The following is a 27,727-nucleotide window of genomic DNA, read 5'->3' on the forward strand; positions in this document are numbered from 1 at the left end:
ATATGGCTTCACATATAATGTGAGAATTTTCAATGTTTCCTAGGCTGATAGTATAGGCTTCTTATTTTTTGGATTTAGGAGACCCTGGTTAATAATGGATTACTATAGAAACAGTGTAGGTGGCCGAGTGTAAGTTTAGTTAAAAGATACCTTCCTAAAGAAGGAAAAGAAATCCTTACACCCTTTGATTGACTTTGTCACTGACACAAAGTTCCTCAACAAAATTTTCTTTCAATGAAACAAAGCAAGATTAATGCTTGGGAGACAAATTGAATTAAATTGACACCATTGGAGGCAGAGGTCATCTACATTTCACCCCCAGAATAATTCATTGGCAGCATTTTTGTTTTCAGTAAGGTCCAGACCCAAGCCTTAAACTGGATGAACTAAGGTGGCAGGTAAAGATGCCAGTTAGAAAGATCATTTCTTGAAGGTGCCTGCTCCTGTTTTTAGGAACCTGTACTATACTCCCCAAAGCTGCTTTTTAAGATGGATAGAGTATTTGACAATGAGGTTCACAAGCTTTGAGAAGTTCTTCGGTGGGTCTAAAAGCTGGGGGAAGAAGGAAAGCAGACTCCAGACCTGAATGACATTGCATAAGATTCTAAAATTGCAGAGCTCAAGGGCTCTAGAAACTAAGCTTCCTCCACCCATTCTGAAATGGAGCAATATTTGAAGTGTTTGTAGAGATGATGAGTTTCTCTTATCCCTTGATACGCATGCTAGTGGTTCTGATAACACTTAATTTTAGTAATACTCTAAGGTGTAGCAGTTTTGACTGGTGAGAGACTAGAAGAGAAAGCGCAAAGAACTCAATTTTTTCAAATGCTGAAACTGAGACACTTAAGTATTAATCACCCTTCTAAAGTGAACACAATAAGGTAGGGTCATTACCCAGGATTCCTGACTGGGACTAATGGCTTACCTAACCAGGATACCCAATGTCATATCTTTGTCAATCTTCAATCTCTAAAGCTCTCTTTCTCCCTCTCCCCACCCCATAGCCCCTCTACCCCTAAAGAGGCAATTTTGCATAATGGCTAAGAGCATGGACCTGGGGATTAGTGTGTCTGGCTCTTCCATTCCCTAGCACTGTGACTGAAGGCATATTCTTTGCTATCCTGTTGCTGGAGTTTCTCATCTACAAGATGGGGTTAATAACAGTACCTACTTCAACGCATTGCTGTGAAGACTAAATGGGTAATTATAGGTAAAATGCCTGGCAGAGTCAGGCCCTCAATACACGTTCAATACTAGACTCTATCTCCATAGCTTCCTCTGGGAAGAATTCCTTGCTTTCCTTCCTTTTGACTTTTTGTTCACAGTTACCATCAACTCTTTCTCCTTTTTGACCCCCTCATCTCAGTCTTGGTTAGGTACCCCTCTCTCCGGACCTTCTCTGCATGACTTCATTGTAACTCCTGGTCTGTAATTGTTTATTGGTCTGCTGATAGCAGATAACTTTGGACAGGGAGGTTGCAGCCTGTTGATAAAGAGATCACCCAGAGCTGTTGGAAGGGATGAGAACGGAGGCAAGAAGACCGGTAAAGAGGCAATTGCAGCTGTCCAGATGAAGGCAGAGGGAGAGGAGCTAAATTAGAGGCAGAATCCATTGAATCTGGTTGTCAAGGATGTGAAGGAGGAAGGACTCAAGGATGATCTCTGCATTTTTGACATAGACAGTTGGGTCTGGAGATAGGGATGTGGAGGTCAAAGCCGTGCTGGGAGTAACTGAAGTAACGGGCGTAGGTAAGACTGCCCGGGGAGCAGTAACATGCACAGGACAAAGAGAAGAGGGTCAGGGCAGATCTCTGAGAAGTACCAACATTTAGGGGTTGGGCAGAGTAAGAAGAGTGTAAAGAAACTTCGGAGAAGAGCCTAAGGCAGAAAGTGATGAGACCTGAGAGAGACCGGCATCACTGAACTGTGAGCTGTACTAGATCAAGGAGTTAGATTTTAAAATTATACTTTCCAAGATTTTGAAGAAAACAGAAAGGAATATTTATTAAACCTCTACAGAGGGCCTAAATTTCTAAGTTTAGAAATGCCCACGCCCCGCCCCATGCCAAAAAAAAAAAAAGAAAGAAAATATCACATTGGAATAAAGAGATTTACATAAATGTAGAATTAAAATATTAAACATTAAAGCAATCAAAGCCAAAAGGCAAGCATGAAAAAGAGGAAAACATTAGTAAGTGTTTATGGTGAGGAAAATACCGTCTTTAGAAAAAGAGCTTGTATAAATTGTTAAGGAAATATCACTAAGAATGGGATGGATCAATGGGTAAAGGATGTGATGGGAATATTCACAAAATATTCTCACCACAAAGAAGAAATGATAATTGTTAAACATGATTTGAGGTGTTAGTTAAGGCTAATGTGGTAGTCATATTGCAATATGTAAGTGTATCAAATTAGCATGTTGTACACTTTAAACTTACACAATATTAATGTCAGTTATATCTCAATTTTAAAAAAGGAGCAAATACAACTAATAAGCATACAGAAAAATGTTTACTTTCACTAATAGCAAAGAAATGTATTTTAGAATAAAGAGGCATTATTTTCCTCTTATTAATTAGTAAAAAAAAAAGTTTAAATAATAATATAACAATTGTAACAAATGTTTGTTGAAACCAGCATTCCTAATGATTGTTGGTGACACTATATACTAATATAGACTTTTGGCAAAAATATCTGTTGGGATGAATCTGGAACCACAAATTGTTCTTGTACAAAGTTTTGCTAGTGTCTCCTAAAAATATCAAAAAGATAGAATACATACATAAAGTAATTTTGTTAAATCACAGAATCATAAGTAACTATGAAAAGTTAGAATTTACCAATAACGTTTGTTAAATAATAAATGTGGCCTATAATGAAGCTGTTTTAAATAAAGGTTATAAAGATCATGTAACAACCCCTTAAAATGATTATGATATAATGTTTGTGAATTAAAAACAGGATCTATATTTATACATACACTGAATATAGTTATATAGAATATGAATATTAAAAAACTAGAAAGCACTTACCCTAAAATGTTGACAATGGTTGCCTTAGTGTGGTTGCGTCAAGCATATTTCTTCCTCTGTTTCTCACTGTTCTTGCTTTCTTGTTAGATTGCTTATATAACTAAAGTGAACATAAATATAAACTGAATAGTTATTGGATCTTTATTTTTCTCTTTTTCAGGCTAAATTAAATCATATTGTTCAGTCTCTGATGAGATATGCTTTTTTTATTATAAAAACTATCTTGATGAAAGTTATCTGGAGACTGTCATACAGAGTGAAGTAAGTCAGAAAGAAAAAAACAAATATCATATATTAATGCATATATGTGGAGCCTAGAAAAATGGTACAGATGAACCGGTTTGCAGCTCAGAAATAGAGACACAGATGTAGAGAACAAACGTATGGACACCATCGGGGGAAAGTGGCAGGGGGAGGGGTGGTGGTGTGATGAATTGGGAGATTGGGATTGACATGTATACACTAATATGTATAAAATGGATAACTAATAAGAACCTGCTCTATAAAAAAATAAATTAAATAAAATTCAAAAATTCAAAAAAAAAGAAAGTTATCTGCAAGTCAAGTAAAATAATTTTGATGCTAATATTTGTTATCAAATGACAGTTTCTTTAATGACTCTAAAAAAGTGACGCATTGTTGATGGCATCTAATGGTGATGTTGGTGATCATTATGATTACAGTGATGATGATACAGTAAACTTAGGTGAAAGTTTTAAATTTTCAAAGTTCTTTTTTTCTGTTATCTCATTTGATCCTTAAGGTAATTCTATGAGATCAGCAAAACTGCTATCATCATGTAAAGAGGACTGTGTGTGACTGTGTGTGGCTTTGGACTCTGGAGATATTACTTTCTTCATCTAAAAATGAAGATAACAATACGTCCTTCAGCATTTTGTATATGTAAGGTAAAGCACCTGGTATTGAACCTATAGGTAATTGTCATTCAATATACCTCGAGTCCACTTCTCTAAATGAAAGTATGTCCCTAAAAGGGTCACTGATCAACCAAGTTGAATATAAACTGTGTTGTTACAGCCTTGCAAATGAATAAGCATCATTCATCTGGAGGTTTAATTTGGGTCAGAATTCCTGGACCACCTCCTTGCAGGTTCTCAGCACTCCCCTTGGGAGTTCCATGAAGTGAACCAAGATAATCCACTATTGAGAAAGATGCTTTTACGTTGTTTGCAGAAATGTCAACCAAAAGCACTGGAAGATCCATTCTCAATGTTAAGTCTCTCCGCTGCCTTTTACACATTCTCTTTAAACCTTTGGCCCTGGCTATCACTCATTTATACCAGCATAATATGATATTCAACGTATCACACTATTTTATTTTTGGTATTTTGGATTTATGGAACAATGTCTCATAACCCTTCTCAAAGAGGTCTATGGCTCTTGGGTGCTCTGCCTCCTGAACTTATATGGGAACTAATGGTCTAGGCCAGTGTTTTCAGAATGTACAATGTATTTTAGTAAAGATTAAATTTTTGCAAGGGTGAGGATAACTTCCAATTTCTTTCAAATACCAAATCCTAAGCAAAGACATGGGAATACTCCTTGCTTGAAATATATGTCAGGAGCTTTTTGATGATGAAGAAAACATAAATGAACGCATCTTGGAAACTATAAAGCCTGTATATGTGCAAGGCATTATTGCACTTTTTTTGCTGATGTGTTCTATTATTTTGTTCTTTAGTTTCTGTATCTATGTGTTTCATCTCCTTAACAGAACTATAAATCCATCAAAGGTAGGGATTATAGCTGCACCCGCTGGAAACCTTCATGGTGCTGAATAGTTTTATGCAGAAGTGTAAGCACCTGGAAAGCTAAGACTTGCTTTCCTATCTTGGTTTCACTACCTTTTTGAACGTGTGGCCAAGGGCAAGTTACTCAAGTTACCTTACTGCTCTAGGTCTCAGTTTCCTTATCTACAAAATGGATAGAATACTATCAAACTCAGGATTTCTGTACAGATTAAATGTGAGAAGGTACCTGTCAGATGGGTGTCATTTAGTAAACATTAGATTTCTTCCCCTTCTTACTTTTTTGAAACTTATTGGAAAAAAAACACCTAACAACTTCTATTTAGTTGGTTACTACACCTGAACTTACTGCATTGCATATTCACTCTATTCAAATGACAATAACTTCTCAGCCGATGGATGTTGCATTACTGAATTGCTGCTGTTACTTCAAGCCCATGTTTAATGAATCACAGGAGACTTTTGCCTATGGTTTCACAGAAATTAAAGAGCCTTTATCTTCCAGGTCTAAAATCAGGGAAATGTGTCCCTTGAGATTAATAACATGTGGTCATTAGCAAACCCGTACCCCAACCTGAGGCCTGGTTCGTAGGTGTTACAGGTGAGCACTCCTGGGCTTGTTACGAATTCCATGAGTCATTTGGTTTATTCCTTCATTGATAACGCTAAATTACCCTGCACAATAAGGCATCTGTTCAGAATAAGAATAAGATTCTGACAGGCTCTGGACATTTGACCAGCTCTCCATATCTAGACAGAGGCTGTCAGGGACCATGAACAGACAGTGAGCCAAGACTTCCCTGAAATCTAATTCATCAAATGTTATTTTTACATGATGTAATTCAACAATCTGTTTGCTTTTCTATGGGCTCTCTGACTCCACCTCTTTCTCCTCTAAAACACTTCAGGTCTGACTTGCTGACTTTGGACTATTTTAACCTAATTCTTGAGTTGGTATAGTGTTAACTGAAAAGCCTACACCTTCCCAATTTTTCCTTCACCTAAGTTTGAAATTCCTGACATTCAAGGCATATCTTCACATCAGCATTTATGACGCAATGTTTCTGTTCTCTTCGAATACTATTACGGTACTGGTGGTGGTGAGTTTGTGGGGAGAGTCCTGTTCATGACATTTTGAGACTGAAGACTCATTCTTGACAATTTGAAAAAACTTAATAAAGCATTTCAATTATTTTCTGTGTTCCAGCCAGTTTTCTTTGAATATTACTGGAACAGAAAGTCCACTAGAACATAGGTTTCACAGGGGCAGACATTTGCGTGTGTATTTTGTTCACTGTGCAGAACAGGACCTGTCACATGTTAGGCATGTGATGGATAATTATTGAAGGAACAGGGTCTAAAAATAAAAGAGAGCAGTGAGGCTTCTTTAACATACTGTTTATTCCATTTTCATTTATTCTTGTCCTGCTGCACTTTTCTTTACCTGGAAATAGAATTTAAAAAGGTGTATAAAGAAGAGGAGACTGGAAATTTGTATCTCTTAACCCCCTTCACCTAATCTGCTCATCCTTCCACTGCCCCCCTTCTGGTAATCACCCATTTGTTCTCTGTATCTATGAGTCTGTTTGTTTTGTTTTTTATATTCCACATATAAGTGAGGTCATATGGTATTTGTCTTTCTCTGTCTGATTTATTTCACTTTGTATAATACCCTCTAGACCCATCCATGTTGTCACAAATGGCAAGATTTCAATTTTTTATGGCTGAGTAATATTCCATTATATATATATATACTACATCTTTTTAATTTATTCATCTATTTATGGGTGCTTGAGTTGCTTCCATACCTTGGCTATTGTAAATAATGCTGCAGTGAACACTGGGGTGCATATATCTTTTTGAATTTGTGTTTTTTGTTTTCTTTGGTTAAAAACCTAGAAGTGGAATTGCTGGATCAAATAGTAGTTCTTTTTTTAAGTTTTTGAGGAACCTTCATACTGTTTTCCATAGCAGTTGCACACATTTATAATCCTACCAGCAGTGTACAAAGTCTCCACATCCTTGCCAACACTTGTTATTTGTCGTCTTTTAAATAAGCCACAGGGAAGTAATATACAGCATAAGAAATATGCTCAATAATATTGTAATAACTTTGTGTGGGGCAGATGATTACTGGCTTATCATGGTGATCGTTTCATATTATGTGTAAAAGTCAAATCACTGGGTAGTATACCTGAAACTAACATAACATTGTACATCAACTACATTTCAATTTAAAAAAAAAGAAGAGGAGAGAGAAGGCATAGGACCTCTTCTTTGTGCTCTTGGCTTGAAGCTTGGACCCTCCTCTGCAGATGGTATGGTAAGTTGAAAGAGCACATAGGGGTTCACAGGAAGGGCTGCTTTGCATGGGATACTAAGAGGAAGTCTGTCTGTGGAGTTGCTTCATTTTGGGGGGAGACTTTGGGAGGTTCTAACCACCTAAGCTGAATGTAGCCTAATATATGAACCGATTATGACTCCCTAGTTGTGGTGATCTTTCCCTAATAATATCTTTCACAAATATCAGTCCCACATTTGTAAACATTATGTCCTGCACACCTCTGAGCTGAAAGTGGATCACTTCAAAGTATTGCATGGAGAAAAGATGAGGCTTCCAGCATATTGAAGAATTTCTTCTAAAAGCCTCTTAGTAAACTTAGTAAGATACGTCTTTGGGACATAGCTTCTGCATCCATGTCAAGAAAGAAATAATAATCCTGCTCAGTAAATGTTAGTTGAATGAATGAAATATTTATTGTATGAATGAGAAAAACATGAATGTATTAGTGACTCATCATATATGTTTTTGTTCTGGGGGCTGTATTGCAGGGCATTGTGAGGGCTCATTAGTCTGAAACAGAAGATGTGGGCTCAGTCTTGGTGATATTACTCATTCTGTGAGTGTGGTAGGCACTTTTTGGCTTCCACCCAATCATCTATTATTCAGAGCCCTAATTTTCCTTTGGGGAATTCAAAGTTCCCTTGTTCTCAGACATGTGATTTGGGTTGATTGACCTCAGTCATCATCAAGGATACTCCCATGGGGGTGCTGGGAAGACTAAATGAGTTAGTATATGCAAAGCACTTAATAAGTGTTGCTGTTGTTACATAGAGCTATTTTTCCTTTGTTTATGAGTAATTTCTATAAGATTTTGCAACAGTACAAATCACTGGAATAAATGACATTCTGCTATTTTATCTTAAACTCCACAGCTTCTCCTCTCATTTATGAACTCATTCAACCAACCAGCCAATCAATTTTTATGATGCAGCTGGTACGTGCACGACATTAGTTACAGAAGAGTACAAAGGCAAAGAGAACATGGTTTACATTTTCGTGGAACTTACTAGACACTTGTCTTATTCAGAACTTTCCCTCATCTAAAGGACCTGAAGCCAAGACTATCATACTTGGTGCAAATGAATAAAATGTACACAGTTACAGTGAGGAAAAGGCCCATTTTTACCCATTCATGATTTAATTGGATGTAACTAGAAGATCTGGTAAGTTGTATTCTGTAGGTTTTTTTCCCCTATATTCCAGTGTCTAGTATCCAGAGTGAAAAGAGGGAATAGAAGGGAGGTCTGATATACAAGTTCAGCTGCTTGAGGGATCTTTTTAAATTGAGGCACAAAAGGACTACCAAATCCCACTGTTTTCAATAATATCATATGCTCTCACAAAAGCCTCCCTCAGCCCTGGTGAAAAAAGTCAGTACTTTTAAATTCTATTTTATGGGATCACATATAAAAGAAATAGCACATTTGGCTTTCCTAATCATAGCTGCAGGCCTGAGAGGGCAGACTTTTGAACTCAGTGTGTCTTACAAGTGAAGGTTGACTCTCTTCTTACCCTGCATTGGGTCTTCATTGCTGTGCGTGGGCTTTCTCTAGTTGTGGCGAGCAGGGGCTACTCTTCCTTGTGGTGCGCGGGCTTCTCATTGCAGTGGAGTCTCTTGTTACGGAGCACAGGCTCTAGGCGCATGGGCTTCAGTAAATGCAGCATGCGGGATCTTCCCGGACCAGGGCTCGAACCCGGGTCCCCTGCATTGGCAGGTGGATTCTTAACCACTGCACCACCAGGGAAGTCCCTCTTTGTGTAATTTATTGGGGGAAAAATCTACTGATTACAGGCATATATAGTTGTGCCATGATATTGCTGCAATATTTTTAAAAAATGTATAAAATGAGGGTTGGCAAAACACATAAAGCTTGGAGAATCTTCAAGTTCTGCGATTCTGGGACTAAATACTATGGATGTTTCTTTCCTCTCATTGTGGAATCATCTCTTTCCCAACTCTTTTTCCTGGAAAGTTCCTATTCAAACCTTCAATACACAGTTCAAATACCACATCCTCCAATCTTCTCCCATTCTCTCTGCACTTTGAGTATTTCCCCCTTAGAGGTATAACTATATAAGTATTACTGTCATTGCTCTCATTGCACTGTAGATACTTGTTGATTTGTCTAGATTTTTCCAGGTCTTAGTTCCTGGAAAGTGGAGGTGGTGCCTCACTTATCATAATTGTAGATATCATGCATAGTAAGTTGCCTATTCCAGAGCAGGTCTCAGTAAATGTCTGTGGAATGAATAAATAAGTATCCCCCATTTTGTGACCTGACCAGGCTTTGGGCTTACATGGAAATTGGGTGATGTGTGTCTGAAGGCTCAGGGATATTAAAGAGTTAGCTTATGAAGACTGGGATTAGTGGTTTGGTAGACAAGCTCAATTCTTCTGCTAATCTTTTTGGGGAAATCTGTGATTCTGTGATATTGTCCCTGATACAGGGACAGAGTGAGCCATACAAAAGTGAGAGATATGTATATATTTTGCTATAACATAAAATGTATTATTATATAAATGTTCTTCTTAATGCTGTATTTGAAATTTGGTTTTGTGAGCTAATAGGTCTTTAAAAACAATTTGCATGTTTGTACTCCCATGTTTATTGCAGCAATATTCACAATAGCCAAGATATGGAAACAAATTAAGTGTCTGTCAACAGATGAGTGGTATATATACAATGGAATATTCAGCCACGAGAAAGAAGAAAACCTGCAATTTGGGACAACGTGGATGGACATTGAGGGAATTATGCTAAGTGACATAAGTCAGACAAAGAAAGACAAATACTGTATGATCTCACTTTTATGTGGACTGTAAAAAAGCCAGACTCGTAGAAACAGTAGAATGGTGGTTACCAGATGCTGGGGGTTGGGAAACTGGGGAGATGTTGCTTAAGGGTAAAAACTTGCAACTAGTAGGTAAATAGGTTCTGGAGATCCAATGCACAACATAGTGATTATAGTCAGCCATACTGTATTGTAAACTTCAAAGCTACTAAGAGACAAGATCTTAATTGTTTTCCCTGCACACACACAAAAAATGAGAATTATGTGATTTAATAGAGGGGTTAGCTAATGCTATGGTGATAATCATATTGCAGTACAAATGCATTAAATCAACACATTGCACATCTTAAATGTACGCAATGTTATATGTCAATTATTTTTCAATAAAAAAAGGGGAAAAAAAGAGAATGGGGAATTCCCTGGTGGTCCAGTGGTTAGGACTCTGTGCTTTCACTGCTGAGGGCACAGGTTCAATCCCTGGCCAGGGAACTAAGATCCCACAAGCTGCATGGCACAGCCAAAAAAAAAAAAACAAAACAAAACAGAGAGAATAGATGTGGTAGTCATTCTATAATGCATAAAAAACAAAACAAAACAAATAAACAAAGAAACTGTATTTAAGTACTACTTGAAAAGGTCTTATCTTCTTCATAATCACATAGTAACAGAAACTATGGACTGGCTACCTTCCAAACCTCCTTTCCCTTATCTTCCTCCACTTTGGAGAGTCCAAAGCTGAAACATCTTCCCATATCTCCCCGCGCTAGTGTTGGCCTTAGCATGCATTTCTAGCCAATGAGACAATGGCAAAAATCTCCAAGGAGGACTTCCTTTCCCAAAGTGAAAGACAAAGCCATGCCTCTTCTTCCTGCTCTCAACATGGACATGAGGCAGGAACCATATGATACCATGAGGACTAATGCCACAACCAGAGCTGGAAGAGTAAGAAGATGGAAGGAGACTGGGTCATGGAAGAGATCACTGATCCACCCTACCAGTCCTGCATTGCCTCCATGGTTCTCCTTATGATGTGAGCTAAATAGACTTATTTGTTTAGGCCACTGCAGTGTAGTTTTCTGCTCCTCTCAGCCCAAGACAAACACAACGGATACATGTTGCAATAGGCAGTAAATGAGCAACCTGGACATCTCAGTGGCTATGCACAAAAGGAGTTTATTTCTTGCTCACTGTATGCCTGCTGTGGTTTAGGTGACTCTCTACAGGGCTGTTTTCCATGTCTTAGCTCAGCATTCCAGCTCTTATGGCAATTTTATGTCAACACATGCCCCCTGATCACTGCAGATAGGGAAAGAAGCAGAGATGGAGATTCTCTCAAGTGCTGTTAAAAACTCTGGCAGGAAGTGACACACTTCACATTTGCTGCACACATTTCATTGGCCATGCCAAATCACCTGGCCAGGACTAACCACAAGAGTACAGAGAAGAACAGTATCCTTACAGCCTGGAAAGAGGAGCCTGGAAATATTGGTGAACAGCACTAATGTCTACCCCACACATCAGAGATCTTCACTGTCAGTTGAAAACTAAAGGAGTGATGTTATTGAAAAAAATCACAGGGCAAAGATGTTAAGATGGGTTGATAAAATAAGTGTGTTAAAAGCAAAAGTTTCTGGTGCTAGTAAATAATACAACCCTCTTATCTTTCCTACATGGTATTGGTTCAGAGTGGAGTTTTGCTAGTAATTGGCATGGAGGCAGGTGTGACAGCTACACACACAGTAGAACTTGGAGACATTCTCACTTACTCACTGGTGATTTTCCATGAGTTCTCTTATTTTTCTCCTCCAAATGTTGAATCTGCTGTGATTCTGAAGATGAAATAGGAAGAAAAGCTGCTGATCTGTAATTGCTCAGAACACTTTCCAGCTGCCCTCTCAGCAGGTCCTTCTGTGTAACTTGTTTTCTCACCATTGAAACTCCAGTAAAGTGATTTCTGAAAGTCTCTGGGAGTTTGGTAAACAGAATTGAGTTGACCCGTGACTCTGAACACCAGGCTTTCATGGGGACTCAGTGCAGAAGTTGTCAGCACACTAGAGGGTAGTTGGCTCAAACTGAGGAAGTATCAGCCAATAAAACATGCCTTTCTATAAATAGTGCACTAATGTGTTATCGCAGACATTCAGTGAGAGTGGCAAGGAAGTGTGTAGGGAAAAAAAAACCCTGTCACAGCGTTAGGTCTGCTGCTGAGTATGATGTTTAGTACTGTAATAATCTTTGAAGTCAGACACGAGGCTTTTAGTTCAACTTTGACACTTTCTAGTTGGGTGGCTTAAATCTGTTTCCTCGTCTGTGTAATGGAGATGACACTACCTGTCTCACAAGATTGCTGTGATAGACAATCATAAAATTTGAGATTTATTTGCTCCATTTTAAAATTGTTTTCTCCTGTCCCCTATGGGTTTCTTTCTTCTCAATAGAGGAAAAATAATTGTGGGTAAGTTGGTTTAGATTTTTCAGGATCAGAATAATTCCTTTAAAGTTTTTCTCTAAAAGTTCTCCTTTAAAATTTTTATACTTCATTGAAATGTTTCAGACTTAAAAGGAAAAATCCAACTCCTTTCTTCTCAGACATCCTTAGAAAATTATCTGATAAAAGTTAACATTTGAATTAGTTCTTATTTTTTGGGGGGGGGGCTCCAAAAACAGGGTTACGATGCAGGGGAAAATGTTTTGATTAAACGCTGGACTTGTTGTGTCTATTGGAGGCTAGACTTACTGGTGTCAGGGAAGAGCTGTGAGTTCAGCCCACACAGGGAGATGAAGGTGAGAAAATGCTGGTTGGGCAGGATGGATACCAGCAGAGAGTCCAGGAAAGCCTTTAATCTTGAAAGCGTCGGATGGAAGTTGTGATGGATTCTGACCACACCCAAATACAGTAGCACCTTAAGTGGGTCAGGCAGATTAGGTTCAGAATACGACCTTGGAAGAAGGCAAGGGTGCAGAGATAAAGAGGAGTTGGAGGGTGATATAGGATGGCAATAATAATAATAATTGTAGCTAATGAATACCGAGCCACAGCATTATAATGTGTTAATGATAATAAAAATAGCTAGCATTTATTTGGGACTTACTATGGGTTGGGTGTCATGCTAAGTGCTATCTCATTTAATCTTCAATATAACCCTATGTGACAGTTTCTATCATTATCCCTATTTTACAGACAAGGAAAGTACAGCTTCTTAATTTCAAGTAACTTCCCCAAGGAAGTAAAGGGTGAAGTAACAATTTGAACTCATCTCTGCTTGGTTATGAATGGTATTTCTTCTCCCCTGCTTTGCTATACTGTCTCCATATTAGTGAGGTTGCCAGAGCCCTTTGGCTTCTCAAAAGAGCTGCAGAGATCAGACATCAGACAGCAAAGGAATGAAGGTGGAGCAGTTAAGAGAGGGCATAGTTATTAAAGAGTTTAACTAGGTTACATGAGGAAGGTGGAATTGCCATGTGGCTGTCTCTGGTTTGACCCATCACATGGAGGCATCCCAAGCTCTTTTCTGGTCCTGTCTACACTCAACATAACCAATGGGGACTCTGTTCTCTCAGTTGCCTATAAATGTGATTTTTAAAAGTGATGAAAGCTGAGGTTGGCATTGAGTTGCCAATATTTGAGAAATATAATGTCAAAGTTGGCCCCTTCCTTTCTTCTTAGAATATAGAGTGCAGAGGGAAAATAGGTGTAATGCCTAAAAGCTAGTATCCACTAGATTTAATGTCAGATCAATCTCATAATCAATGGACAAAATTTCAGCAAATATAAGTAATTTCAAAGTAATTCAAGTCTTTTATATGTATTCTTATATTTCCTAAGCATCACGATTCTTAGAATCCCCATTCAATTCTAAGTATCTCCAATTTCCTGTCCCATCCCCTGCCTTCATGTACAGTGGCTGGTCCCATATCTCTTACTTCAAAACTCCCTCTGTGACTTTTCTCCTAGCCTAAGTCTGCATACTCTTGTCTTTTCCCTCTGTATCACAGAGCTTCTCCTCTCATGGTGGAGGACACGAAGAGAGTGAGAGGGTCAAGGTCGAATCCTCATTAGCGGGCTGCAGAGGAAGAAACCTGGAAAATCCTTACCTTAATAACTTGTCCTCTAATACAAGTACGGTTGAGTGCCAACTCTTGAAACACGGAGTGAGGGTGTGTAGGGCAGCTGCTTTCACATATGGCATGGAAAGCATTGTGGTGGCACTCATAGACCAGTTTGGCATCTCTGACATGCAGGCCCTCAGTTTCTGATTATCCAGAGAATAATGAAAGGCTATTAGTTTAATTCTGCACTGGAGAATGCTCTTAATGTAGGCAGGCTCACTGAGGCAGCTCTCAATCATGCTTGAATATTCACTTCGGGACATGTTTGGCCTCTAGAAGTAATTCATACACAGTGGTCCAGAAAGAAGAAGCCCCAGTAGGAAAAATGAAAGTATCTTTCTCTCATACAAAACAAACTGTATTATTGCTTCAAGCCAAACTCCTACAGTCCATAGTTGTATCTCATTAAGGTTCCTTAACCCTAGCGTTACTGCAGTCTTGCTCAGTACAGAAGGCAAACGTTTATTAATTTGAGGCCAGATGGAAAGCTTGATAGATCTTACTACTATGCCCAAGAAAGCACTTTTAAAAAATATAATTGGTGCTTAGTAAATTGAATGCATACTTTGATTGCAATACTTTCCTACTCAGGTTTAGTGCATCGTTTATGGAACTGAAGCCACATTGCAAGTGTTATGAGTCAGCTAAACGTTTTAAGGTAAGAACTTGTAGATAATTCCAGATCTATGCACACAGTTTTAAAAATGGATGTGATAACTGTATTTTTGGAAGATGGCTTACTTGTAAGAAACAAGATTTATACTATTAGAGTGGAAAATTTAAAAAAAAGGTTGATTTAATTTACTTTTCCGTCTATATAAATAAGGGATACACACAAGCTGACCCAGAGTTTAGTGGTCTCATAAAATAGCAGGATTTATATGTGGGCTGAGAGACTGTGATCATATATATGCTTGGTTTTATAGAATAAGCTGCAACAATAACAGTAATAAAAGGGACCATAAATGACTAAAATACCACAGTAACCAGAAACCTCACTGGGACCAACAATCCAACAGACAGTTTCCCCATAAAACCTTTAATCTGAATGCCTAATATGTAGGTAAAACGGAAATTTGTGTTTCATGTTTGAGGCACCAACTGATAATTTATATCCACTGTCCATTTTTCCCCATTTTCCTTTAGTAATAGAACCTTTCAGATTTTGACTGGGCACAATTGCTAACCAGGTAATGACTAAGTTCCTGAGGCTCTTTTGTAATTAGATAGAGCCATCTGACTAAGTTCTAGACAATGGGACTTGAGAAGATGTGATTTGTGCAACTTCTACCAAATACCCTGTAGATGAAGATGCATGCTTATTCTTCTGCCTCTCTCCTACTTGCTGGATGCAGACATGAGGATGAGTGTGGAGGAGCCACTTTGGAAGCAGAGATGGACACTGCATATTGAGAATGGTGGACCTTCTCTCTCCTAGACCTTGTTCACCATTCCTGGGCTATTGCATGAGAAAGACACTTCTGTCTTGAAACTATGTGTTTGTATTCTCTTTATTATAAGAACATAGAGCGTGCCATAATTAATATAGAATTCTAATATTTTGTGCCCATTCATTGGGAGATGGTTGCCAATGAGAAATCAAGTCCTTTCAACAGAGGCCATTGGAAGGAGAAGGACCCTCTTCCAGTCAGCACTGTGCCTTCCAAATGGTGATGCTATAAAAGCTCATCAGAATCAAAGGGAAGATGCCATTCATTGTGTAAAATGTTAGGGAAAGCCTCCCAGAATAAGTGACATTTGTACTGAGGTTTGAATGATAAGTTGGCATTTGCCAGCTGGGGAATATCTGAACCAAGACATGGAAGGATATGGCTAAAAATGTAGAGGTTCTGGTGAGATTGTAAAAGTCATTCTTTGAGGTCGCACTTGTAAGACCACTGTATGTCTTGTTAGGGAGCTTGCACTTTATTCCATAAGCAATGGAGAAGTGTCGAACAATTTAAATTATGGAATTAAAGTATCAAATCTGTGTTTAGAAAAAATACTCTGGCAGCACTGAAGGAGAAAAGTTGGAATGGGGAGAAAGTGGAGGCAGGGCACCATGGTTTCCAAAGTCCTCTCATTCACCTAATTTTTGCCAAGGATACTTTCTATCTGCCTATCATCTATCTATCTGTGTATCTATCTATGTATCCATCTATGTGTCTATCTATCTAATTTACACTAAGTATATTTCAAAATTTGGCCTCAGTGTATTATATTTTTTAACATGTAATAGAAACACATATTTTATTTTTAAAAAGTTTGTATATGTACCCCTTTAAACTATCCTGTATACCTCCATGGTACACACAGCATACTCAGGACAAATACTCAGCTGGTACACATTGGTATACCTTTTATGTTGTTAAAATACTGAAATAACATCCTTCCAGCCTGTTAAATTGCTTTCCTGAGCTCCTGAGTGTCCCACTCCCACAGCTCTGGCTACCTGATGTACCCCTAGGAACACAGGACCTTCTCTTGATCTAGCAACCGGTGTGCCTGCAGGGTCCTGTCCTGTACTGGAGCTAACTTCTGCTCTGATTGGTCATGCCTAGTTATAATTATTTTTTTTTTTAAAACATCTATTTATTTTTAAAACATCTATTTATTTATTTATTTGGCTGCGCTGTGTTTTAGTTGCAGCACGCAGGATCTTCTTTGCTGCGTGTGGGATCTTCCTTGCAGCATGTGGGATCTTTAGTTGTGGCATGCGGGCTCTTAGTTGTGGCATGCGGGATCTAGTTCCCTGACCAGGGATCCACCCCGGTCCCCTTCATTGGGAGCGTGGCGTCTTAAGCACTGGACCACCAGGGAAGTCCCCAAGTCTGGTTATAATTAGTTTTAAAATATTTTGAATAGCAACGCTGGAAGCACATGTACAGATCATAAAGTATTTTTGCTAAAAAGCAGCCGGAGAAAAGGGAACAAATTTGAGACAAGTTTTGAACATAAAATGTAGAGAACTTGGTGACTGATTAAATGTGGGAGCGAAGAAGAGGAAGTGTTAAAAAATCTGGGGTTTTAGTTTGTGTAAGTAGATAGCTGGTGATGACATTAGAAAATTGATACAGGTTGCACAAACTTGTAGAGCGGAGATGATAAGTTTGGTTTAAGATTTATGGAAATTGAGATGCCTTTACAGCATCCATGTGGAGACAGTTCAGAACTGATTGGATACATTGGTGTGCTGGTAAATGTTTAACAAGTGACTCTCAAACAATAAAGAAAGCTGTTTTCGGGGGTAGCATTTGTTCATTGCTATGGTGTAAATACTCGCACCATGTTGTGCTCAATTGTAAGCTACCAACGTAATATCACTAATGCCGAGTTGGGAAGAGATGGGCAAAATCTGCTCTCACAAGCTCTCTCCAGCCGTCACGGGTTGGATATAAAGCTTTGGATCTCAGCATGAGGTCTGAAGATGGTACATAGATTTGGCAGTCAACAAATTGTGTGTGTTTTAAAATCTTTAAAATGTTTTGAGTTTTGCTTTTTGCCCCAGCATTCGGTAGGTTAAAAAAATATATTCCGGCGTGCTCGTGAAAAAAATATATTCTGCAGATGCTGGTTTGTCTGATCAGGTTTGTCAATTCAGTATTTAAGTCTTTATATCCTTATTGAATTCTTTGCTTGTTTTATTAGTTCCTGAGAGAGGTTTATTAAAATTTCCTACTATTATCATGTTTTAGTTTCATATATATTTAAAGCCATGTTATTAAGTGGATAGAAAGTGTAATATTTCAGGGGAATTGCAGTTTTGATTATTGTGAAGTGTCCTTTCAATCTCTAGAAATATTTTTTATCTTAAGGTCTGTTTTATCTGATATTGATATGAGTAGTCCAGCTTTCCTTTACATGGGATATCTTTGCCCCTACTGTGTCCTTTCATCCTTTCTGTATCCTTAAGTTTTAGATATTTCTTTTATAAACAGCACATTAAAAAAATTAAGTGTGATTGTCTTTTAATTGGAACATTCATCCCATTTGCTTTAAAAATTTTTTCTTGCTATATATTTTTATTATTTTTTTAAATTCAATATTTTTGAAGTATAGTTGATTTATTATGCTGTGTTAGCTTCAGGTGTACAGCAAAGTGATTCAGTTATACATGTATATATATATATATATATATATATTTTTTTTTTTTCTTTCTTTTAGATCATCCCATTTGCTTTTGTCTCAACTCGGATCCAATCAGGAGACAGAAACTACACAATAGTTTGAATAGTTATGATTTAACATCAAGCATTATGAACTATTTACAGGAGATTAGCTATGAAGAGGCAATAAAGGAGAACTCTAAAGAATACCCCAGGACTGAGGGAGAGAATCCAAGGAAGGACACACTTGGACCCCCTCCTCTGCCCCACACGAGGCTAGGATTCAGACGTTGTTGAAGAGGATACGGCTGCCGCCCACCATGGCTGGTAGTGAAAGTCTTTGGGTTATTTTGGGCCAAAGTTGGTCCACATTTGATGGGCCAAGTTAGTTAGCAGGGAAACGTGGGCTGAGACTTGCAAGAAGAAATTTGTTAACATACACAAATAAACTCATTCATATCATGAGCAAGGAGAAAATATGTAAAACTACTATAGTTCTCATTTCTGTAATCATTTATGAGGTTCCTTCTACTACTCATTATATATTTTTTCTTTCCTCTCATCCAGAACCTCAGTTGGTTGGGGTTCTTGCCCTGGTGGAGTGACCCAAACCTTCGTTTCTGAGGAATCCAAACTCACAATTGTCCTGCCTTTTCTGGTTGCTGTAGTTTTCCGTTAATTTTTGCTAGTATTGGGCACGGAACTATTATGAGGGGCCCTGGAAACCCCTGGCTTCCAGACACAGGCTTCCTTGCCTTTGTGTGTGGAAACAACTTGATTTCCCCTTGGAAATCAGAATCAGTCTCTCTAGGAGTAGAGTTACTACCTTTTGTGCCTGCTGGGTCAGTGGCATAAAGGGCATCAAATGGCCAGGTGGCAGTCTCATTTTCCAATTAAGTCTGTGACTCCATGGATGGTAGTTATGGTGGTAGCATTATAGGGAGGGACGGCAAATCCATATCCAGAATATATGTCTATTCCAGTGAGAATGAATCTCTGTCCTCTCCAAGATAGAAGCAGTGCAGTATAATCAACCTGTTAATAGTTTACTGGCTGGTCCCTCCATGGAATGCTGCCATACTGGGGACTCAGTGTTGAACTCAGCAGTAGTTTCGGCAACATCAGCTTCGGTAAGGGGAAGTCCATTTTGTTGAGCCCAGGCATAACCTCCATCCCTGTCACCATGGCCACTTTGCTCATGGGCCCAAAGAGAAAGCACTGTATCTTGGGAAAGAAGCTGACTGACATCCACATACCACATCATTTTGTGCACCTGGTTAACAGCCCACTCTGCAGTGGAAACCCATGGGTGGGTATTCAAATATGGTACAAATATCTTCACAGTCTGTCCATTCTAATGGGTCCATCTACAATAGCTCTTCCCCAGAATTCCTTGGCACCAATTTTCCAATCTTGTTCTTTCTAAGTCCCTGACCAGAAAAAACATCATTTCCCACAGCTCTCTCTCTCTCTCTACGTTCTGTAACTACTTCCTTTCTCTACCCTTTTAGGGCTAGGGCTGAAAATGGAAACCCAACAACCTATTGTTCATCCTGTGGTACTGCCTAATCTCTCACTGGTTTCCCTTTATGCTACCCAGGCCTTTATAAATTGTACCCTCACGGATCACGCCTCAATCATGCCACTTGAATGAGCCGTGTGTTACTTTTTGGTCCCTTATTGACATAAACCCAGAGTGCTGAGCTCCTCTGTCTGGATTTCCATCTTCTCATGGTAATACTTATGTAACTTGTTAGTGTGCCAATGTTTTCAAACTGAACTTTAATATATTTTGTTCAGTTCCTCTAGTTATCCTTATCAGAGGGGTAACTAATATGCCATTACTTAATATACTGTTATTAGAAGCAAAATTCCCCTCACTCTTTATTTTTATTTTTAATTTTTTTAAACATCTTTATTGGAGTATAATTGCTTTACAATGGTGTGTAAGTTTCTGCTTTATAACAAAGTGAATCAGCTATACATATACATATATCCCCATATCTCTTCCCTCTTGCGTCTCCCTCTCTCCCACCCTGTCTATCCCACCCCTCTAGGTGGACACAAATCACTGAGCTGATCTCCCTGTGCTATGCGGCTGCTTCCCACTAGCTATCGGTTTTACATTTGGTAGTGTATATATGTACATGTCACTCTCTCACTTTGTCCCAGCTTACCCTTCCCCCTCCCCGTGTCCTTAAGTCCATGCCTTTATTAAAGTTTTATCATACATGATTTTGTCTCTAAACAATCCATTCTTGATTTTGTATATTTTGAATGTATCATTGAGCCATACTGCATATAGGTTTCTGAGATGTGCTTTTCTCATTCATCATTATGTTTTGAGATTCCCCCATTTTGATTTGCATAGCTGTAGTTTATTCATTGCACTGTTTGACTAATCCAAAATACGCTTCTCTGTCTTCCTATTGTTTATCACTCTTCATCTTCATTTTTCCTAGTTTCTTGGTCTCAGTGTCACTTTGGCTCTATACTTTATCTTCTACCCTTCCCTGAGGTCTCTTGTTTGACATGTGTGATATCTGATTTGGAATAGTCTCCACAGCTGTGCCTTTGTTACCATTTCAAGATTTGTTATCTTTGTCTCATGCATTACTTGGGTGAGATGTTCCACGCCAACCCTCATCTCCTTGCTCCTCCCCTCAAGACCTTACTTTCTGGATACTTTTTCTTTCATGTATTTAAGTCACCTTACCTTCTGGATACTTTTTCTTTCATGTATTTAAGCCGATATCCACTTTATTCCTCTCTTGATAGTCAATAACTTATTTAGCCAAGAGAAGACTTAAGGATGCAATGCAATTGTTTCTTCCTTTTGTTCAGAGGAATTACCATGCTTTTCATTTATAAAATGTAACATATTATAAAAGAGGAAGACATAGTGGTTTGGAAATAAGCTACCTGGCTATTGCAAAGTTCATATACATAAAATAGGTTACAAAGGAATTGATGATAGTTTTATAAAAGGATTCATCATGTGATAAGTTTAAAATAGCAAACTTCTTCAATGCATTTAATATATAACCTGATTTATAAAAAATCAATTTACACTGCCACCGAGAAGTAAATCTATCAAGTAAAGCAAGGTACATCTGAAATCACATTTAGAAATACAATCACTCTTTCAATAGTCTGCCTTTTATTTAATATACAAAACTGTCTTCCCCCTTGAGGGAAAAATGAAATAAATTTTATGACTTTTGACCACTAGCATCTTTTACTGAGAAGCAAAGATATACAGAGCTAAGAGAATTCAGAAGAAGCACAATGAAAACATAACTTTAAATAATTTCTAAAATGGCAGGTGTTAAGTCTTAGGAAAGGATTATGTTGTTGCGGGTGTTCAGAGTTTCAAACTCTTGAATGGAGAGACATATAACATTCTGACTCTTCTGTGTTGGTCCTGAGCTTTTCCTCTTCATATCTCACATTCAGTTGGCACAAGGAGTGTATGCTAAACCATCAGTAGCATAGCATGCCCTCTAAGCTTGGTTGCTAGCTGAGAATTGCTTGTGAGTCAATGAGACAAAACTGATTAAAAATTAGATTTAGATGAATTGATAAAGAAGATGTGGCACATATATACAATGGAATATTACTCAGCCATAAAAAGAAATAAAATTGAGTTATTTGTAGTGAGGTGGGTGGACCTAGAGTCTGTCATACAGAGTGAAGTAAGTCAGAAAGAGAAAAACAAATACCGTATGCTAACGCATATATATGGAATCTAAAAAAAAAAAAAAAGGTTCTGATGAACATAGGGGCAGGACAGGAATAAAGACGCAGATGTAGAGAATGGATCTGAGGACACGGGGCGGGGGGGAAGGGTAAACTGGGACGAAATGAGAGAGTAGCATTGGCATATATACACTATCAAATGTAAAATAGATAGCTAGTGGGAAGCAGCTGCATAGCACAGGGAGATCAGCTCAGTGCTTTGTGACCACCTAGAGGGGTGGGATAGGGAGGGTGGGAGGGAGACGCAAGAGGGAGGGGATATGGGGATATATGTATACCTATAGCTGATTCACTTTGTTATACAGCAGAAACTAATACAACATTGTAAAGCAATTATACTCCAATAAAGATGTTAAAAAATAAAATAAAATATGGAATATCTAATCAATAAATTCTCCCTAATCTGTGTAACTTCTTGTCATAATCATTCAATGAATCTCTTATAGGTAAGGTTGCAAAACTGAAGGCAAATACATTCTTGAAACAGAAGTTATATAATATTAAAAAAAATTCAACTAAAAAAAAAATCCAACAATTGTTTTAAAGTATACTGGAAATTGAGATGGAGTGGGGAGGGAAGTTAAAGTAGGCTAAAGTCCCTCATTTATATAGTGGGTAGTAAAAAATGCTATTTAATTCTTGATGGTGTTTATCTTGGAATATTTGCTAAAGAAAGTTTGGAAATACCTTAATGGTAAAAATCTATAGGCAAACAATAAGTACAATTATTAAATTTCAAATGATTAGAGTAGGAAAAAATCCTATAGAAACAAAAGAATAGTGAGGAAGCATAGAAAATAAAAGCATAAAACAAAATATTATAAGACCAAATATTTAAATTGTGACAATAATGGGAATGTATTAAAATTCTATTAAATGGCCAAAATACTCAGCCTCACTAGATCAAAGAGTTAAATGTAAAAAACCGTCACATATTTTTTTCCCTAATTTTTTAGCCCGATTTTCAAGAGAGGGAAAGAGTTTCCATTCATAAACATATTGGGAAATTTGATTTAAAAAGTCAACATATTTGATTATTTATATAAAATTATCCTGTACATTACATTTCATAACAACCAAACTTAAAGACAAACTACAAACTGAGATATCTATAATAAATATGAATGTTAAAATTCCTAATATATAAAATTCTTACAAATCAACAATTAACGTACAAAAACCTAAAAAAACTGGGAAAAGACATGATTGAAATAATCATGGTGAATAACTATAAGAAAGTGTTTAATTCACTATTAATCTTTGCAAGGCATATGTAAACAAATTATAAATTTTCATTTATCAAATTGGCAAAGAATAAAAATATGGTATTATTCAATGCTGATCAGGGTTTGCAGAGACTGATACTATTTTACTCTGGTTGAAGCATTAACTGATACATGTTTTTTGAAAAGCAGTTTGTCCATATGTATCAAGAAGAGTAGTTTTCTATTGTTTACTCAGTAACTTCACTTTCAGGCCTCTATCACAAAGAAATAAGCAGAGATACGGACAAAGGTCAATATATAGGTTACAATTAAGACATTCATTTTAGCATAACTTATAGGAAAAAATGAAAATAATCTTAATTTTTTAAATTAGGAGAATATTAATATAGATTAAGGAATATCTCATAAAAGACTATGATTAAGTCATTAAAATTATGTTTCCAAGTAATATTTCCCTTCAATAAGAGGGGGAAAATAAAATAGGAGACCAGTCTTACTGCAGGGTTTCCTCCAGTGTCTCTGGATGTTTGTTTTTGCTCATTTCCTTTTACATGTTTTCCAAAATTTCTTCAATGATCATACACTATTTTCATAATACCAAGATTTTTATGTAAATAATTAATATGCAGTAGCTTCTGTGAGGGCTCTTGTTTCTGTTTACTCAAGTAATAACTCAAGAAAGTTAGTGGAAATGTGAATGTTACCATTCTGGACATCCTCCCCATTCAACCATGTCCAGTTAGAGATGCTAACTAGGTCACTGTCTGACTGATTTTTCTATTCTTCTACCCACTGATGTCAGGAGAAGTAACTGAGACAGTGGCATAACCAGGCATGGTGAAAAGCTAAACTGGTCCATACTGAAAAGACAAACTGGTTCTTTTTTTGATTTTATCCTTTGACATTCTTCTTTCCAGCCATGTAGATATCAAAGTTTTGAGATTCTGTGCTATGCTGCTCACTTAAGGTTGATTCTGATTGACATAATTACCAGAATCATAAAGTAGCTGGGTTATGAGTCTTCAAGGTATTGTTTTTTAACATCTTTATTGGAATATAATTGCTTTACAATGGTGTGTTAGTTTCTGCTTTATAACAAAGTGAATCAGTTATACATATACATATGTTCCCAAATCGCTTCCCTCTTGCGTCTCCCTCCCTCCCTCCCTCCCTATCCCACCCCTCTAGGTGGTCACAAAGCATTGAGCTGATCTCCCTGTGCTATGCGGCTGCTTCCCACTAGCTATCTATTTTACGTTTGGTAGTGTATATATGTCCATGCCACTCTCTCACTTTGTCACAGCTTACCCTTCCCCCTCCCCATATCCTCAAGTCCAAGGTATTTTTGAGGTAATAAATAAAAATCAAAGCTTGAATTATTTTGATGATATGAATCAGAGAAATCATCAGAGAATCATCAGAGGCAGAACCTCTGGGTTGGGGAGAGCACCTCCAGCCATCATCTTGTTTCACTGGGATCACTAACTTTGTGACATCATTGGAATACCTTGTCAGATCATTCTGAAAAGGGAGTTTTATCAAAAATACATCAAAAGTCTGGTTGATTGCATTCAGTTGAAATTAAAAAAGACTTTGCTTAAAATATTTTTTTCTACAGCATCATTTTCTGTTGATTAGCTGGTCCCAAATGACCAGTTTGACAGAATATTCCCCAAATTCCAATCATGTGATTTTATTATGTAAAAATCAGCATTCAATGAGTAGGTAACTTGGATAAAATAAAAATTCTTTCTTTCTTTCCTTTCTTTTTCCCCTTCCTCCATTCCTCTTTCTCTTCATCCATGCCTTCTTAACTTCTTTTACTTTTGGATTTGGGTTTGAGAAGGGCTGTCCTACTTCTTGGAAAAATTATACTCATTTCCAAGGCAAAAAGCTTCACTGCTTCCTTGCCTCTTAACCCTCTGAGAAGACTAAGAGCTTCTCCTTTTCTGCAACTCCAGGACTTTGGAAATGATGCAGGCATATGCCTCACATGTGTCAGAGCTGAGTTGTGTCTTTTTCACTAGACACGAGCAGGGTGGTTGTACTCAGTTTATGTTCCCAGAGCTCAACCAACGTCTGGCACAAAGCTGGTCCTTCATAAATGGTGAAGGAGTTTTGTTTTTATGGTGATGACATGCTTTTGAAAATATGTAGACCCTCCTTGTTATTTCATTTGTAGGAAAACTTTGAGAATGGAAGAAGAAAAATACCCAAGACCTTTGCATTCTATTTCCTCTAGATATTTAAATGTAAACTGGAAATAGTCAATGTCCCTTAGAAAAGAAAAGCAGTAATGATTAAGTTGAACAAAACAAATATTAAGGTTTCAAAGTATGTGGGAGTTTCTTTGTTAGATTTATTCCCCACTTTTATCAATAAGGTTAAAAAAATAATGTGAGATCTTTGGTGAATCTTAAATTATAGCTGAACTTCTGATACAAAATTTATCTTCTTGCAGAAAAATTTTTTCCTTGCTTGGGCATCACATTTCCCTTAGGGAGGGTAAAGGGCATCAATGTAGTTTTTTCTTCCCTTTAAGAATAGGAACAAATAAATACTAAAATATTTTGACAGGTATTTATTACTTGCCTGTAAAGGACATGCATTATTGGAAAATTATATACATACAATCGGTTATGATTTTTAACATTTTGTACTTGCATATTTCCATAAAGTTCTATAACATGACAGTAACTAAATTATAAGTCTCTTGGAAAAATCTAGATATTATTGTTTATCAGTTAAAAGGATTTTGAGGTAGGGCTAGATTATGAAGAAAAGAGATAGAGGTTGGTGACTAAGCCTATGAAATTCATCTTAGCCAGGCAGCCTGCTGAAAGCCTGGCAATTGGTTAGCATAGACATTTAAAGAATCTGCTCTAAGTAGGAGAGACCAAGAAGCTGCAGCAAGTTTATCAATACAAAACACTGTGGCCATTCTCTCTCAATAAGCTGCTCAATGGAGAATGCTGTTTTGATGAATAAGCTAGGGAGCATTGTATAAAAGGCAATTTCTTGAAGACTGAGGTTTTTTCATACATTTATCTCTTGTGTTGTAAAACAGATCCCTTATTTGATTAGGTGTGTTGTACTGCTGCATAAGAATCATATTCTATTACTGTAAGACTCAAAGGGCAGAAGCAGGGTATAGATGGAGACAATGCCAATATTCTGCGGACATTGGGGTAGAAGTCAGATCCCTGATGTAGGAACAATGAGAGAAGACCAATTGTAGAAGCTGCAGGGACAATGAAGTGACTTGAAGTCAAATAGCTATTATCACTTGCTTGGGAGGGCGTAACAGAGAAGGAAGGGACCCTGAGAGGGAGAAAAATCCAGCCTGGGCTCTTCTATACACATAGCAAAGGAATGATAAACTAATCAGGTTATTTCAAAAGATAATTAGAGGACTTTTACCTAGGAAATCACTATATTTGAGGCAAATGATTTTTCATTCCCTCTGAAATTCCAGATAATTACTTTATTTTCCACTTTGCAATATATGTGCATATAATATTTTTTCTTTGTATAATGTTTATCAAAACTACAGCAAAATGATGATTCTGTGGTTGAATGCTCACCTTCTCCCTAGAAAACTGAACTGAATTGGTTAAGGAACTGGCAGACTTTATTCCAAGTACCCAGGTTGGTGTAATTTTGTGAGCTTTGAGAGCATATTTCTCACCTTAAAAAATCTAAAAATTGGTCTTCCCTGGTGGTGCAGTGGTTAAGAATCCGCCTGCCAATGCAGGCGACACAGGTTCGAGCCCTGGTCCGGGAAGATGCCGTGGAGCAACTAAGCCTGTGCGCCACAACTACCGAGTCTGCGATCTAGAGTCCACAAGCCACAACTATTGAAACCTGTGTGCCTAGAGGCCGTGCTCCGCAACAAGAGAAGCCAATGAGAAGCCCACGCACCACAACGAAGAGTAGCCTCTGCTCGCCGCAACTAGAGAAAAGCCCACGCGCAGCAACAAAGACCCAAAACAGCCAAAAATAAATAAATAATTTAAAAAAAAATCTAAAAATTGATGGCCAATTTATCCAGAGTTGATATGATTGAAGAGATATTTACTAATGTTATTCCCAATCAAATGACCATTTATTCGAATTGTTGGCAAACGTTTATAAAGTGCACTGGTTTACGTGGTGGGACAAAGCAATGAACATAAGAGACAAATTGCCTGTTTTTGTGGATCTCATTTTTATTCACTCATTGATACGCTAAATATCAATGGGGAACAACAAGACAACAGAGATGACTCAAGATCTTGAGTTAGAACACTTGTAAACTGATCTCAGTTTCCTATAAAATGGAATTTTTTCTTTTGGTTTGCTTTTTGAATAGTGATCAGTAGAAGATATTGGTCAATAGCAAAAGCTCAGGATTCAGGCTGTCAACATTCAAATTTCAATTCACTTCTTACTAGCTGCATGATTTTGTGCAAGTTACTTAACTTTTTTGTACCTAAGTTCCTAGTTGTAAAATGGGGATGATTTAAGTTTATCTGTGTTGTAGCATTTTGTGAGGGCTTAAAACCAGGCTCAATAAGTGTTCACAGATATTATGACAACCGATTTG

At 37.6% G+C, this 27,727-nt stretch overlaps 1 protein-coding gene across 4 annotated transcripts in view; it reads right to left on the reverse strand.

Moving 5' to 3' along the window:
• Nucleotides 1-27,727, reverse strand: part of LOC309628069 (uncharacterized protein) — a 247,505-nt gene that overhangs the window by 15,013 nt on the left and 204,765 nt on the right. The window contains exons 1-3 of one of the 4 annotated variants that reach the window (XR_014244116.1): nt 11,871-17,173; nt 11,708-11,770; nt 6,185-6,248 (exon numbers count right to left, since the gene is read on the reverse strand). The exons of 1 other annotated variant lie outside the window; for it this stretch is intronic. The gene's annotated coding sequence lies outside the window, so the exon portion shown is untranslated. Of the gene's footprint in view, nt 1-6,184; nt 6,249-11,707; nt 17,174-27,727 lie in introns of those variants that run through there. 2 more of the 4 variants (XR_014244114.1, XR_014244115.1) reach the window with 2 other exon arrangements.

Source organism: Balaenoptera borealis, assembly GCF_965194805.1.
Source record: "Balaenoptera borealis genome assembly, chromosome: 4".
Lineage (NCBI taxonomy): Eukaryota > Metazoa > Chordata > Mammalia > Artiodactyla > Balaenopteridae > Balaenoptera > Balaenoptera borealis.